This window comes from Pinus tabuliformis, chromosome 1_1, assembly GCF_031772625.1.
Source record: "Pinus tabuliformis cultivar Carrire ecotype Pingquan chromosome 1_1, CPIR1, whole genome shotgun sequence".
Taxonomy (NCBI): Eukaryota; Viridiplantae; Streptophyta; class Pinopsida; order Pinales; family Pinaceae; genus Pinus; species Pinus tabuliformis.
The window spans coordinates 400481017-400496698 of NC_142297.1; positions in this window are offsets into that span (position 1 = coordinate 400481017).

Sequence of the window (15682 nt, forward strand, 5' to 3'; positions counted from 1 at the left end):
TATATATATATATATATATATATATATATATATATATATATATATATAGATTATAGGGTATCCTATTATACAAACCTTTGATACATTGTAATGATTGAATGTGTATTATTTATCTACAATTATGTACAAGTTGTAATCACATGGTAGATTACACTGTGTTTTAAAGCCTAGGTGGGAAATTTATATATGGTGTTATATGGTGTGGGAAATTCACAAGCCCAACTTTTACCCACAATCTATAGGGTTGAATGAATCTTATATTTTGGTTCTGAAATGGTAAGTACAATGACAAGACGCTTGCATTCTTTCTTCTATCAATATTCAGAACAAAGATTACACAAAACGTCAGGCATAACAGCTTGATTCAATGAGAATTGATATTATTACCAACAAAATGCTAAACATGAATATAAGCACATGTAATAAATCAAATTAGTATATTTTCTCTCAATAATTTCCCACTGATTTGGTTGCAAAGGAATGATTCACCTTCCAATTGTAGGGATCAATTTAAATTCCATGCTTTGGCTATCCCTTTACATAATCATAATATTGTAACAAATGCATTAATATTATTAATCATATTATAATATATAACACCTTTTATATATATATATATATATATATATATGGATGGATAATATATATAGGTGTGTGTGTATATGTATATATCTATATATATGTATATGTACATGTATATATATACACAGACACGTGTGTGTGTATGTATGTATGTATGTATATATATCTATATCTATATATATATATATATATATATATATATATATATATATATATATATATATAGTATTAGATATTACTAACTATATATTGATTATATAGTAATATATAGTATATCATATTAATAGTGATATAATGATAATCTATTACCCATATAATATAGTATCATGTATTACATATTGGGATACTGACATCTTGGGCTAAGAAGTAACCCTGCCAAGGCTATGGATGCCTACTAGTAGCAATGACTCTACCTATGATTATAAGACGTCATTTGTATAAGTAAACAAAGCAAGATGATTTTGTGCTTTAACTTTAAATTGTCATCAATTTAAAAGTTATTGTCAATTATCATTGTTATAATCAATATTTACAAGATACAAAAAATGATAGTATTTTGATTTTGTTAAGAGTTCCAAAGAAAAGTCTAAATCCTAGCAATTTGATTTAATTTAACTTCTATTCATTTTTCCTTTGAATTTTATCATCAATTTTACAAATATAATTGGTTCTTCATAGTATGTCACCATTGTTGTGGTATAACACAACCCCTCACCTAGATTTTTCACAAAATCATAGCGACCCTTCTATTTTGTGTTTAGATAACTCCATTCTTTTTGGGCGTTTGGGTAAATTTTGATTTCTTTGGTCTTTATTGCCTGAATTTGGAACTTTTTAAGGGGAAGATCATATCTTGGTTGTTGCGACTATCACCCTGGTAACTAATATATACTAGTATATAATATAATAATATATATATCACTTATACTATTATATCCCTAATAAGGTATATTAATATATATAAGGGGATACTAGAGTAAGGTATATACATAATAGAATACTCTATATCCCTATATAATATTATTAGTATATATATTATATTATATATATTATATTATATATATTACTACATTATTATTCATATAGTACCTATAATAGTATATATAATATTATATACATAATATGATTATAATTAAAGCGGGGAATTTTAACCCATTCAGATAGTCATGAAAATGACTCTCTCATAGAAAGAAGTGAGAGAAGGCAACAACTCTGGTTCTAGGATTTAACGAAACTAGTGGCAGGGAGTACCAAGCATCCATGGAGAGAGTAACTATATTATTACTTATATGATACTATAGTAGTATTACTATAATATACAATTATATGATACTATAGTAGTATTACTATAATATACAATTATATTTCTATTAGAATAGTATGATTAGTAATATATTATTTTAATATATATTGTATTACATTAATTAATATAATTATATTATCTCTAATATAGGTGATAGTATTATGATATGGGATTAAGGCGATAATCCCATATAATAGTATTATATTCTATATCATTATTATAAATATGAATTTAATAATTTATAATAGGGTTATTAAAGTAATAATTTAAAAAAACAAAAAATCACATTCTTTCTTGAAATTATTTTGCTAAATTCTAGTGAAAAATATATTTAATCTATAAGTTAGACTAAGCCTTAAAAAAAAAATTATTTTACTTTTAGTTATTTCAGATCATTAAAAATACATTTCTAGTTCAAAACAATCTTCTCTTAAAATAATAGAATTTTATACATAAGATGTTCTCTTTCGAGTCTTTATTTTAAAAACTATGTCCAAATTTAAAAAAAAATAAGAAATTCTATTGAGTGGAAAGTCTCTTTATGATATCTTTTATAACAAAATTAATAAAGTATTAGTGATACCTACCATTGTTATATAGATGAGTTATGTGTGTGGGGTTTAGTAATCATTAGGTTACTAGTTCAAATTTGATGTAGTGGAGTTGAGGGTGGTAGCCACATGTGGAGAATAAAAATTGTCCTATGGGACATCTAGTCTCGATCAACACTCACATACTTGTAGTGATAGCATCTTGTATGTGGGAAAATCATTTTTCTATTCAAAATTAAGGTTGACCTCCACTTAGGCTCCACTTAGCTAGAAATAAAAGACAAAATTAATAGCCATGATTTTGAAAACCTTAAAATAAGGTGATAAAATCATTTTTCTATTCAGCATTAGGGATGACTCTTATTTCGATTGGGCTTAGCTAGAATAAAAAAAAAAAACAAAATTAGTAGCCATGGTTATGAAAATGTCAAAACAAGGTAAAACTACACCTGCAAATTACTTTCATAATAAAAGGAACAATATTTCTATTCAGCATTAGGGATGACTCTTATTTCGATTGGGCTTAGCTAGAAAAAAAAAAAAAAAAAAACAAAAATACTAGCCATGGTTATGAAAATGTCAAGATAAGGTAAAACTACACATGCAAATTACTTTCATAATAAAAGGAACAATATAGTTGAGCATATCTTAGAACAGTCTGAGTGAACCTTAGTAATTATCACTTACTCAACGAAAATTGGTTGTTCTAATTCTCTTTTCTTTTCTTTTTTAAGATATAGGTTTTACTAGAATGGTAATCTAGTTATACAAAAGAAGTAAGATTATTTGAGGAAATATATATGAATACTTTGTTCAAACTTATGAAGATTTGGTTAGTTTTAAAAGTTTGAAAAAGGTATTCAAGTTTACAAGACTCCATGCAGAAGGCAAAGTTTCATATCTATAACTTAGCTTTATCTAGATGATATTATTCTGTGCTTAACACATTTATTGAATATATAATTAAGAAGTTATTATGTGCATAACATATTTATTGAATATATAATTAAGAAGTTTAGGAAGATGAAAAGTGAAAAAAAATTACTCTTATTTATTTAAAATTTTATTTGTTTATTTCATACATAATTTATTTATTTAATATATAACTAGCACAACCAAATTAATAAATGTGGTTGATAAACCCTGATACACGCATCAATTATCAATAATATTAAGAATTAATGTTATTATCAATAATATTAATATTAATATAAAAACCATATTTATAATATTTAATATTATATTATTACTATTATATTAAATAATAATAATTATTATAATATTATTACTATTATATTAAGTATAATAATTAATAATAGTAATAATAAATAAATAAAGACACTAACAACAATTATTTTAGTAATAATTTAATATAATACTCATTTAATAAATAATTATGAAATAAACATTTAATAAAAGTCAAACAACAATTTAAATGTGGTTGATATGAAATTCAACTTTAAACACTACCGGAACACACGTATTAAACGCTAGCCTCTTCCAAAACACATCGAGACCGTTGACAAAAGATGCACCAATTGAAATCAACAAGATAATGATAACGAACATTCATGCTTTTCAACCAATCTCTTTTCACATTGTTTTTCATTTTTTGATAATGTTGAAAAGAAAAAGGCGGTGAAATATGAAAACCATCTATTAATTTAACTCTTGATATAACTGTAAATGTTAGAGGAATAATATTAAACTCAGGGGATAAATAATATAAACCCTAAAATAAACAATTTTGACCATGATTTACCATCATTGATTTTCATACTGAGATGATGTTTGTCGCAATGTGATGTTGGACCATGGTTGACCATGGTTCATTTTCATATTGAGAAAATCTTTGGCACGTTGTGACATTGGACCATCGTTGACCATGGATAATCATGATTGTAAACCCAATCAATTTATATTAAACCCTAGGATTAATATTATAAACTTGATGAATAATATTATACCCTAGGAATGTGAACCAAATAAACCCAAGGGATTGATATTATAAACCGAAGCGAAGAATAAACCCAAGGGATTAATTCTAAAACCCAAATGTATATAAACCTAGGGTATTAGTATTATAAATGCAAGGTATATAGACCCTAAAGGGATTGATATTATAAATCCAAGGGATTAATACTAAAAAACCAAAGGATTAAAGACCCAATGGATTGATAATATAAAACCAAGGCAATACTACTAAACCCAAGGGATTAATATTATAAACCCAAGCTATATAAACCCTAAGATAAATATTATAAACCCAAGGGAATAATAAACCCACGGGAATAATATTAAACCCAAGGGATAAATATTATAAACCCAAGCCATATAAACCTGAAGATAAATATTATAAACCCTTAAATAAATATTTGTCAAAATGCGATGTTGGAATATGGTTGACCACGATTGATTTTCATATTGAGACAATGTTTGTGACAATTCCACATTGGCAAATCTCTTACTATCATTGACCATGGTTTATCTCTATATCGAGACAATCTTTATCACAATGTGACCTTGAACCATGGTTGACCATGGATGACCATGGTTGTGACAATGTGGCATTGGACCAAGAGGCTCTTTATCACAATGTCACCATGGTTATTGACTATGGTTTACCATGATTGACCATGGTTGAGAGAACATTTGTCACAATGTGACGTTGGAACATGGTTGACCATGGTTGATTTCCATATTGAGACAATGCTTGTCACAATGTGACATTGGTTGATTTTCATATTAAGAAAATTTGTATCACAATGTGATGTTGGACCATGGTTGACCATGACTATAAACTCGATGGATTTATATTAAACCTAAAGATTAATATTATAAACCCTATGAATAATATTATTCCCTAGGAATATGAAGCTTTGGATCAATAAACCCTATAAATGATTATTTATAGACCTTTCTAATGAAAAAAATTCAAAATATAGTGCAAAATCTTAAAAACAAATGAATAATATCTAATGATTTTTTCAAAAATAAATTCATACAAAATCAAATTAAACTAAATAAGAATTTGTAAATTCATAAATTCATTTACTATAATTTCATTTTAATATATTAAATTTTTTAAAAATGTATCATGTGAAACATTATTGATGGAATTTTAAATCTATAAATTACAATTTTTTAACGTATGATATATTTAAAAAATTGATAATTAAATAAATAAAAACAAAAACCCAATTTTATATTTTTACTTCATTTATTTTACTTATAATCAATTTACAATATAATATATTTCAAATTTGAAAAAATACATTTCAAAACATCAACCATAATTTCTCAATTTCATAATTTATTAATCATGGAGGAACTTATCATGGCACTTATTTATATAAAAAATTTACTTCATAAGTAAAATATTTCAGTGTCAACTAATATTTACAATAAAAAGAAATAAATTTGCACGGTTAAAGCATTTTTAAGCATTTCAAGTAATGTTATTATTTTATATTTTGGCTAAACATTTTTTTTATCAATTTTATCTTTGAGATGAAAACATTTTTTTTTTACATTTTAAAAAAATTACACAAGAAGAAACTATACCACTCTAAACACTTATTAGATTTGTAATTAAAATAGATCAACACTGGTACTTAAATAAATAAACTAATAAGATCACCTTGGAATTTGAAAATTTGTTATTGAATGATTTTTAATAATTCATTCATGCTACTTTACCCAATTCTACACTAATCCTACATTGAAAACCTAGGATAGACCAAATTCATAGTTGAGCTACTTCTATACATTTTTATTTGAAAAGTAAAGTAATCTTCCATAAAATACTCCTTCAAATCATTAACATTTAAACCACACTCAGTTACTATATTTATAGTGGACACATAATTGATCTCGTGGAGATTCGTGGCATAAGTTGGTCAAACCTTGTACTCCTCATTTGTGCGGCAACACATATTCCTCTTGAGAGTTGAGGTCACGTAAGTTGGCCTCGTGATCAATATGAAATTCCCAAACTTGACATAGAGGTTGTCCACATTAAATTTGCCACTATCATACACTTGTGGCAGTGTACAAATATATTTATGTTCAAATACTGGTAAAGGAGAGAAGGAAGTAAGTTGTTGCCATGATTATAGTTAAATACCTTGTTGTATATGGTATGGAAAACTTTTTTATTAATCAAAGAAGACGTAGCACTCATAGCTTGTAGACCACATTCTTCTAGTGTTGGGGTAGACAATATGATCTTCGAACACGTTGAGGGTCATCTTCATGTGAGAGTGGATGGAATTTGTTTCCACCATAGTGAAAATATAGGAAAATACCTTGTGATATATTTGTTTATATATAAATGAATGTTATAAATAATAATGAGGAACATATTGTGGAGAAAATTGCTAGAATTGGAATCATCTCAAATCCCTAGGAAATTGATGGGTGGAGAGCCACATGGCATGAATCTAATTTTTTAAATTTATTAAAAGTAATGGACCTTTTTTTTCTAAATAAAATTTAATTATATATAAATGAATGTTATAAATAATAGTGAGGAACTTATTAGGATTGGAATAATCTCAACATCGAGGAACTTATTATAATTGGAATAATCTCAAATCCATAGCAAATTTGTGGGTGGGAGCCACGTGGCATGAATCTATGTTTTTAAATTTATTAAAAGTTGTCAGGCCATGAGATAACTCCTCAAATGTAATTCTATTATTCATTTAGGTTGTTCATTATTATATACAAGACGAAGTGACTGTTCAACTCATCTCCCGATGACTCTACATTTCCTCTATTATTTATTACACTAATTATAGTTGTTCACCCAATCCCTATGATTAGGTGTCAACATTCCCCCCCTTAATCTGAAGGGATGTTGGTGAGTCAAATTATCATTCTGAATCTTTCAAGCTTTTCTCTTCCAAGTGCTTTGGTGAAGATGTCTACAATCTGCTCATTAGTGGAACAATGGTGAAGATGGATTGTTTTGGCCTCAACATGATGTCGAATCAGATGATATTTTGTATTGATGTGCTTTGTTTGATAATGGAACTTTGGGTTATTGGCCAACTTTATTGCTGAGGTATTTTTAATCATGAGTGGAGTCTATTGTACTTGTTTTACCTGCAAATCTTCCAGAATTTTCCTAAGCCACACAATTTCTTTTGTTGCCTCAGTTATTGCCACATATTCTTCTTCTATTGTGGAATCTGTTGAAATTGATTGTTTGCATGATCTCCATGAGACAACTCCTGATCCAAGACTCATAGCATAACTCAAAGTAGATACCCAAATTTCTTTGTCTTCGTCGAAGTCTGAATCAGAGTATCCAATCAAGCTGAAGTTGCCCACCTGTGTATACTTGAGTCCAAAGTCTTGAGTTCCCTTCAAGTACTTTATAAATTTTTTTTTGCAGTAGACCAATGTCGCTCACAAGGCTTTTGCATAAACCTGAAGAGGATTCCAACAACAATTGAAATGTCTGGTCTAGTAGTAGTCAGGGAGTTGAGACTTCCTACAAGCTGTCTATACTTTGTTGCATCTTCAAATTATTTTCCTTCAATGGATGTGAGCTTTAAGTTTTGTTCCATTGGAGTAGTCAGAGGATTGCATTTAGTCATGCCAAACCTGTTCAATAGATCTCAAATGTACTTCTTTTGAGAAAGAAATATGGACTTCAGATGTTGAGTTACTTCAATACCAAGATAGTAATAAACATAGCCCAAATCAGTCATTTCAAAATCTTTCCTCAATTCCTTCTTTATGGATGCAATTTAGCTCTCATTGTTCCCTGTCATCAAAAGATCATCTACATATACCACAAGATATACCGCTGTTTTGCCAGCTTTCTTGACAAGCAAAGTTACATCATCAAGATCATAATGTTTGAAATTGAGTTTTAGAAGATGCTCAGTTAGTTTTTCGTACCAAGCTCATGGTGCTTGTTTGAGGCCATACAAGGATTTCAAAAGTTTGCATACTTTATGTTCATGTCCTTTCAAAGAAAACCCTTCAAGCTGGGACATAAAAACATTCTCTTTTAGATCTCCATTCAAGAAAGCAATATATACATCCATTTGATGGACTTTCCGACCATTCTGAGTTTCTATGGCAAAGAGTATCTGGATGGTAGCCCATTTTTTGTGGGTGAAAAAGTCTCCTCATAATCAACCCCTTCCTTTTGTGCTAAACCTTTTGCCACAATCCTGGATTTGTGCTTGTCAAGTGAGCCATTAGCTTTATACTTATTCTTGTAGACCCACTTGCAGCCAATTGGTTTGGTTCCCAATGGAGGATCAACCAGCTTCCAAGTGCCATTATTTATCAAGGCATCATACTCCTTTTGCATTGCTTATTTCCATTCATCATGGGAAGAAGATTCTTTGAAGGAAGTTGGCTCAAAATCTGTAGACAAACTCAATTCACAATCATAAGAAACATCCATGTCAATAGGAGAAACAAAGTCATATACATCACCTCCATTTTGTCGGGTTGAATTTCTAGTTCCTGTCTTTCTAACCTCATCAAGATGAACACTTTCAAGTGTCTTTGTCATCCACTTTGGGAGACCTTTTTGAGATGGTCCAGGCTACTCCATTGATTGAGTTAGGACTGAATCAAGATTGAGTCTCCCAATTCTGTCAATCACATCACTTAAAGCATCATCCATTGTTGGAGTTTCATGCGGGGGAGAGAGTGCTTGAGAATAAGATTCCATAGGTTGATCTAGTATAGGAATCCCACCTTCAAGATGTGGAATTTGATTATCGAATTCTTGAAATGATTGTGCATTTGTGAATCTATCCAAGCAATCAAGTTGTTCCTCAACAACATTGTCGGTTTTGGATGATTCAAGAAGTATTAAATCTCTAAATATAACAAACTTTTTATTGACTTCATCATAGAGGCGATATGCTTTGGAGGTGTTCAAATACCCCAGGAAGATACACTTATGACTTCTTGCACCAAGTTTGTTTCTATGTACCTTTGGTATCAAAGCATAAAATGTGGAACCAAAGACCCTGAGATGTTTTACGGAAGGAATGTACCATACCACATTTCATAAGGAGTCTTGTTTCTAATAGCATTGGATGGACATGTATTCTTTACATATACAGCACATAGAACTGCATCAGCGCAAAAAATCAATTTTACATTTTTGAAAACATCATGGAGCACACCATATTTAAGGTTGTCCTATTCATTCTTTCAGCTACTCCATTCTATTGGGGATTATAAGGCACTGTTGTTTTATGTTTGATCCCATGTTGGCAAATATTGTTTTCAAATTCATTTGAAGTGTATTCTTTTCCATTATCAGTGAGAATAGAGCCAATATGAGATTGTGCATCATTTTCAATCCATGTATGAAAGCTCTTGAATGGTTGAAAAACATCAGAATTTTTCTTCAATAAATAAACCCAACAGATTCTGGTGTAGTCATCAATAAATTTCATCATATATTTATTCCCATTTGCAGAAGGAACAAGCATTGGACCACATAAATTTGAATGAATGAGTTCAATTTTTCTATGTGCTTTAGAATGTGAATCATGAAAAGACTGTTTGATATGATTTCCTAGAATGTAAGCATCACATTGCTTAAGTTTCCTAGGAATTGTAGGCAAACTAGTAACACCATTTTTCTTCAATAAGTGGAAGTTGTCATATTTCAAGTGTCAAAATATAGCATGCCATAATAAACTTGATGGAAATGTACCTTCTCCATAATGAGAATTGTATGAGAAATTTTGTGCAGGAGCAGAGGTACCTGCAGCTTGAGAAGTCTTTCTTCTTCTATCCCTGTCATGACAAGTGAGTGGTCTGATGCTTTTCTCACATCAAGCTTGTCATCAAACATATGAATGGAGTGTCCTTGCTGGCATATGTGGACCAAGGACAATAAGTTTCTCCTTAGTTGTGCAAGATATAAAACATGATGTAGAAGAAAGTCTAGAAGACCAAGCAATCTAAGCCTAATTGTGCCAAGCCCTGATGGCTTTAGTTTTGATTTGTCTACAAAGTATACTACTCCATCAACATTTTCAATTAATTCTTCAAAAAAATATTTTCTAAAAGTCATGTGGAAAGTTGCTCCTGAATCAAGCAACCAATCATTTTTCCAAGAAGCAAGTGAAGCATTAAATAAGTCGTCATTTACTCCAATATTACAGTGTGCCACAACATAGTGAGTGGATTCAGGTGCTTTACCTTTCTCTTTGTCATTAGTTTTACCTTTGGGTTGGTTTCCTTCCTGCTCAATTATGTCCCAAGGCAACTTGCATATGGATGCGTCATGTGATCCATCTCTTTTGCGATGTATGGAGTGAAAATCTGACTTTTCTCCTTGAGAGTGTCTGCCCCCCGTGCCTCTAAAATTTCTTCCTTTTCCTCTTCCACTTCCAGCACCTCTTCCTCTGGAAGGATCTTGAACAAGATTCTTCTCTCTGTGTGCAATACACACAGTCTCTTCAGAATACGGAGAAAATGTCTTCTTTCCAAAATCTTAACATTTTTTTTTACAAGCGAGTCAAAGGTAATATCTTTGAGGTTTCCATTTGCTTTCAATAACTCAAGATAATTTGAGTAAGTGGGATAAAGTGCCTTGAGAAAAGCTATAAGAGGAATGTCTATTTCAACATTAGTGATCTTGATATCATGCATAATAGATTTTACTTCTGATGCAAGAGTAAGAGAATCATCATTTTTAATTCAAGGGTGAACAATTTAATCATGAGTGGAACAACTTCAACGGCAAAGTGTGAGTCATAGAGTTCCTTCAGTTTTTGTAAGGCTTCGAAAGCATTTTAAAATGATGAAATATGGTGACTCACCTTTTCATTTACTGATGGTGCAATCAATGCATAACCCTTGTTGTTCTTATTTTCCCAAATGGCGAATTCTTTGTCTGAGGTAGGTTGTTCTAGCTCTTTGTCTCCGTTTCCAACACACAATCTTTTCCACAGCGCATTAAAAATGAGAGTTTGTTTGATTTTCCTAGACCACTCAAGATAATTTTCCTTCCCATTGAGGACCACTCCCACAATATATATTAATAACTGCATTTTTTTTTTAAATATACTTCTGCTACCAATATGCTGTAAAAAAATTGCACTTTTGCTTGTAAAAAAAATACAATTTTAATGTATATAGGAGAGTTATAGACATGATCACAAAACCTAATAAGTGGTACATAATGGTACCCATTCCACACATTAATATATAAAACAGGCCTGCGTTACATCCAAAATACCTTTTAAAAAAAAAACGGAGAGAGCATAGACACCGTATATGATAATGCGTATACTTGGCAGAGGCCCGAGCAAACCACGGAAAACAACGTTTATATGGAGGAGTGTTTATACCATGAGGGAGCGTTTATACCATTGGGACAACGTTATGGGAGCCAAATAACGTGGAGCCAAACAACGTTATGTTAAATTCCTCTCCATTGGAATCCGTTGAAATTCGCGACAAAACCCAAAAAAACAATGAACAGAGAAGAGCTTTTGAAATGCCTCCGAAATAATGAACAGAGAAAGCTTTTGAAATGCCTCTGCGATGGATTTCCAGGGCGACAAACAACTGTTTTGCGAGAGAGTATTAGCTGAGCAGGAGCATGGAGTGGTATTCGAGTATGGTGGAGCTGATGATAAGAATGCGCATTCGAGTCTTATATTTAGCTATGCTCAGAGGACGAAAAAATTAGTTATCGATTTGAATCATCATACTACTCCTAAAAATGAACCTTTATATTACTGCTCATAATAATAATAATAAATGAATATTATGAACTATTTTATGGGCTGTGTATGGGCTGTATGTGAACGATTTTATAAGTAGTTTAATTGTGATATTTATGGATATTATATATTATATTATTTTTAATTTATTATATATTGTATTATATTGTATTTTGCGGTGAGAATAATTATGCATGGTTGAGAATAAATGAAGGTTAATTTATTATTATTATTTAAAGTAAATTACTTTATTTAAAATGAGGGTGTAAAAGGACAAATTTTCACTCCTATTAAATGTTTCTTAAAAAGTATTAAAACAACAAAAATAATATTAAAACAATACTCTCCATATAAGATTTCAACTTATTTGGTTTTGAATTACAATTAAATTTCAGCTATTTTATTTTTATTTAAATAAATATTTTAAAACAAAAACAGAAAATTAACTTTCGTTTAAATTTTGATTGGGAATAAAAGCAAAGCGGAAAGAAAATAGGAAATGGTTTTTTCTTCATGTAAATGGATTTAGTAAAATTAGTTGTCATAGCCAAGCATAAAACAAATATTTTGAGGAGACCTACCAGATAAAGAAAGGATGGAAAATTAAAGACAAAGGCAGAAAATTCAATAATCTTAACCTAGTCATTTTAAGTTACGACACGGAGGTGAGTAAGCAGACCACTAATGCGACCACAACACAACCGTGCATGATCACCCCATGAAACCCACCAGACCTCCAAAAAGAGTCATCTCGCGATCATCTCATTAACCTCACACATCAGCACCACACAATCATCTTAACCATAACGCGATAAGTAGAGCACACTATACGAGAAGCAAGCCGCCCAGCACACCTAAAATTATGATTATTTTGCTTGAACTCTTTCTATTTGACCCGTTCATCTGCTTCCCTGGCGGATAAGCCCCCGGTGTAACACCTGGCGACTGTGTGTGCTGCTTTGTTGGTGCAATAGCTGGCCCTTTTGCCGTGGATGGAGATGGAGGCAAAATCGAGTTAAAGAAAGGATACATTTCATAATGGGCATTGCAGCTTTTGCTCAAAACCGTAGCTCCTGCGCTTCCAGGAATTCTTGATAAAATAAAATTGATTGCGCTTAAGAGACATGTTTTGCATTGGATACTCGATATATCTCTCGTGCACTGCACCGCACCGTAAATCCTTCGAGACAGGGAGTCTGTACTTGTTCCCGAAGCATATAACTTAGATCCAGACGCTGCTTCACCTGACAAATTTGTTAATAGGCTCTCAACAGCCGCGTTAAAAACATCGGGGGTGGACATATTACTATGATTATAATCATAGTTACCAAATTCAGATAAGAAATTTTTAATTCGAAAAAAATTCGACACTATACATATTGAAAACTGTCATTTTAAAAAATTTCTTGTTGTGTCCGCGATATTTTCAGCCCATTTTCTTCTAAATTTATTTTGAATTTTGAATAACATTCAATAAACTAGATACTATAATAATTTTACAAATACAATTCACCAAAAAAAATTTCCCTTCCCTTCAATACTTTTTTATTTCTAAATTTAAAGCTAAATTATTTTTCTAATTTTAAAAATGATTTATCTATAATCCTTCATAATAAATATAAACATTTTTAGAAATATCTAAAATTTCATAAAATCAGTTATTGCAAAATTAACATGTATTACAAATTAACAAACTGTAGGGATTGAGTGTAATAGATTCTTCCTTTTCCTAATTTACTAGCTTTTTAATCCGTAAAAACAATAATGAAGTTGGAAAATTATAAACATTCCTATTCCACTGTGATTTTTCAATTTTTCGAGTTTCTTTCTTTCTATGCCGGTGCCATCCTACCACTATTTTTTCCACCATTAACATTCGCTCTTAAATGAACAATCTACAATCTGTTACATTTACGATCGCGGATTTTGGGCATTTAATTTTTCATTTAATGGCTTATCCAACCACTTATACTTGAAAACCTAATTGAATTTCATTTAATAATACGATATTCGTATCAAATTGGCAAATTTTCGAATTTTTTTAGCCTGATTCGGACGAACTTGGTAACTATGCTTATAATCAATCAATTGTGGGCCTTTCGCTAGTTGTCCTAGTGTCAAGCTGCGGCAGCCCCCGCGTCATCCTAGGGCTCTCCGCGCGGGGTGGCAGGGCTATTCTCAATTATAAATATTGCATATAAAATTATATATTGACTTAGTTTTACATGTAAAATAGCAAGTATGATAATAGGTTTTAAGAATTTTTGTATTGATCCATTTACCCACTTACATTATAAATTATATGATACTTAATATAAAATGAATTTTCAAAATATTCCACATTACAATAAAGCATCTAAATTCCACTTTATCAAGTATTTTAGATTCATAATGAAATAATATATTAATTATTTATAAAAATTCTTTAAAAATATAGAGTTACTTTATCAATTATTAAATTTCAATCAAATCCATAAAAAAAAATTATTTATTCAAATAATTTATACAAATTTTCTCCTCCATTTACATTTGATAAAACTATAAATTATAAATAAAATGATAAAACTATAAATTATAAATGAAATTGGATAAATCTACACATTATAAATTATATATTATTTACCTGACTTCATAAAAACATAATTATCATAGGTTTCTAACTATTTCATTTCATGTAAATTTCTTATTGCATAACACTACATCCACCATTATCATTCATTAACGTTAATCGTATGCCATTCATAATAAATGGGATGCTCGAATGTGTAACTTTGATTAAAAATCTGCGTAGAATCTGATATCGTAAACTCTAATATCCAGTACATTTTACCAAAGCCGAACTCGAATTGCCGTTTTAATTCGCGAATCGAATCGAACCGTCGAATTTACGAATTTTTTTCGGCGATACGGCCGAATTTGGTAACTATGATTATAATTATACCATCCACCAGTAGACATTTGTCTGAAGAAATCATATTTTTCATAGCGTAAGAAGCAGTCATCCAACAAAATTAAACCACCGCCGGTATTCCCACACTTGTGCCGAATTGTAGTGACTGCTCTATGGGAGCAGTTGCGGCACTGTTCGGCTGTTGTGTCCCTGGAACATTGTAGGAGGCCGTATATTTAGCCATCCACACAAGTGTTAAAACCAGTTTGGGAGGTGTGTTGAACAAGACTATTAAAGACTGTATTCAGATTGCTGTCTAACGTACTACCGTGCGTATAGTTGAAGTCGAAGAAGCACACAGTGTGTGGAACCTGGAGTGCATCGGCACGAAAAGCAATGTGTAATAACCCAAGACTATGTAAATGTGAAAATTTACTGTAGTAAAAGACAGTAAGACAGTTGTTGTTTATGTTTAAAAACAAAACTGTGACAAACTATTTTATTAAAGTAAATTAAATGTTTTCTTGAAATGCTGGCAGCCTCTAGGAGGTGAATTAAAAAGAAAGAGATCAGTTATAATAACTGATGGAAACTACTCTCCAGGAAAAGTCCTGGCAGTAGGGGGGAA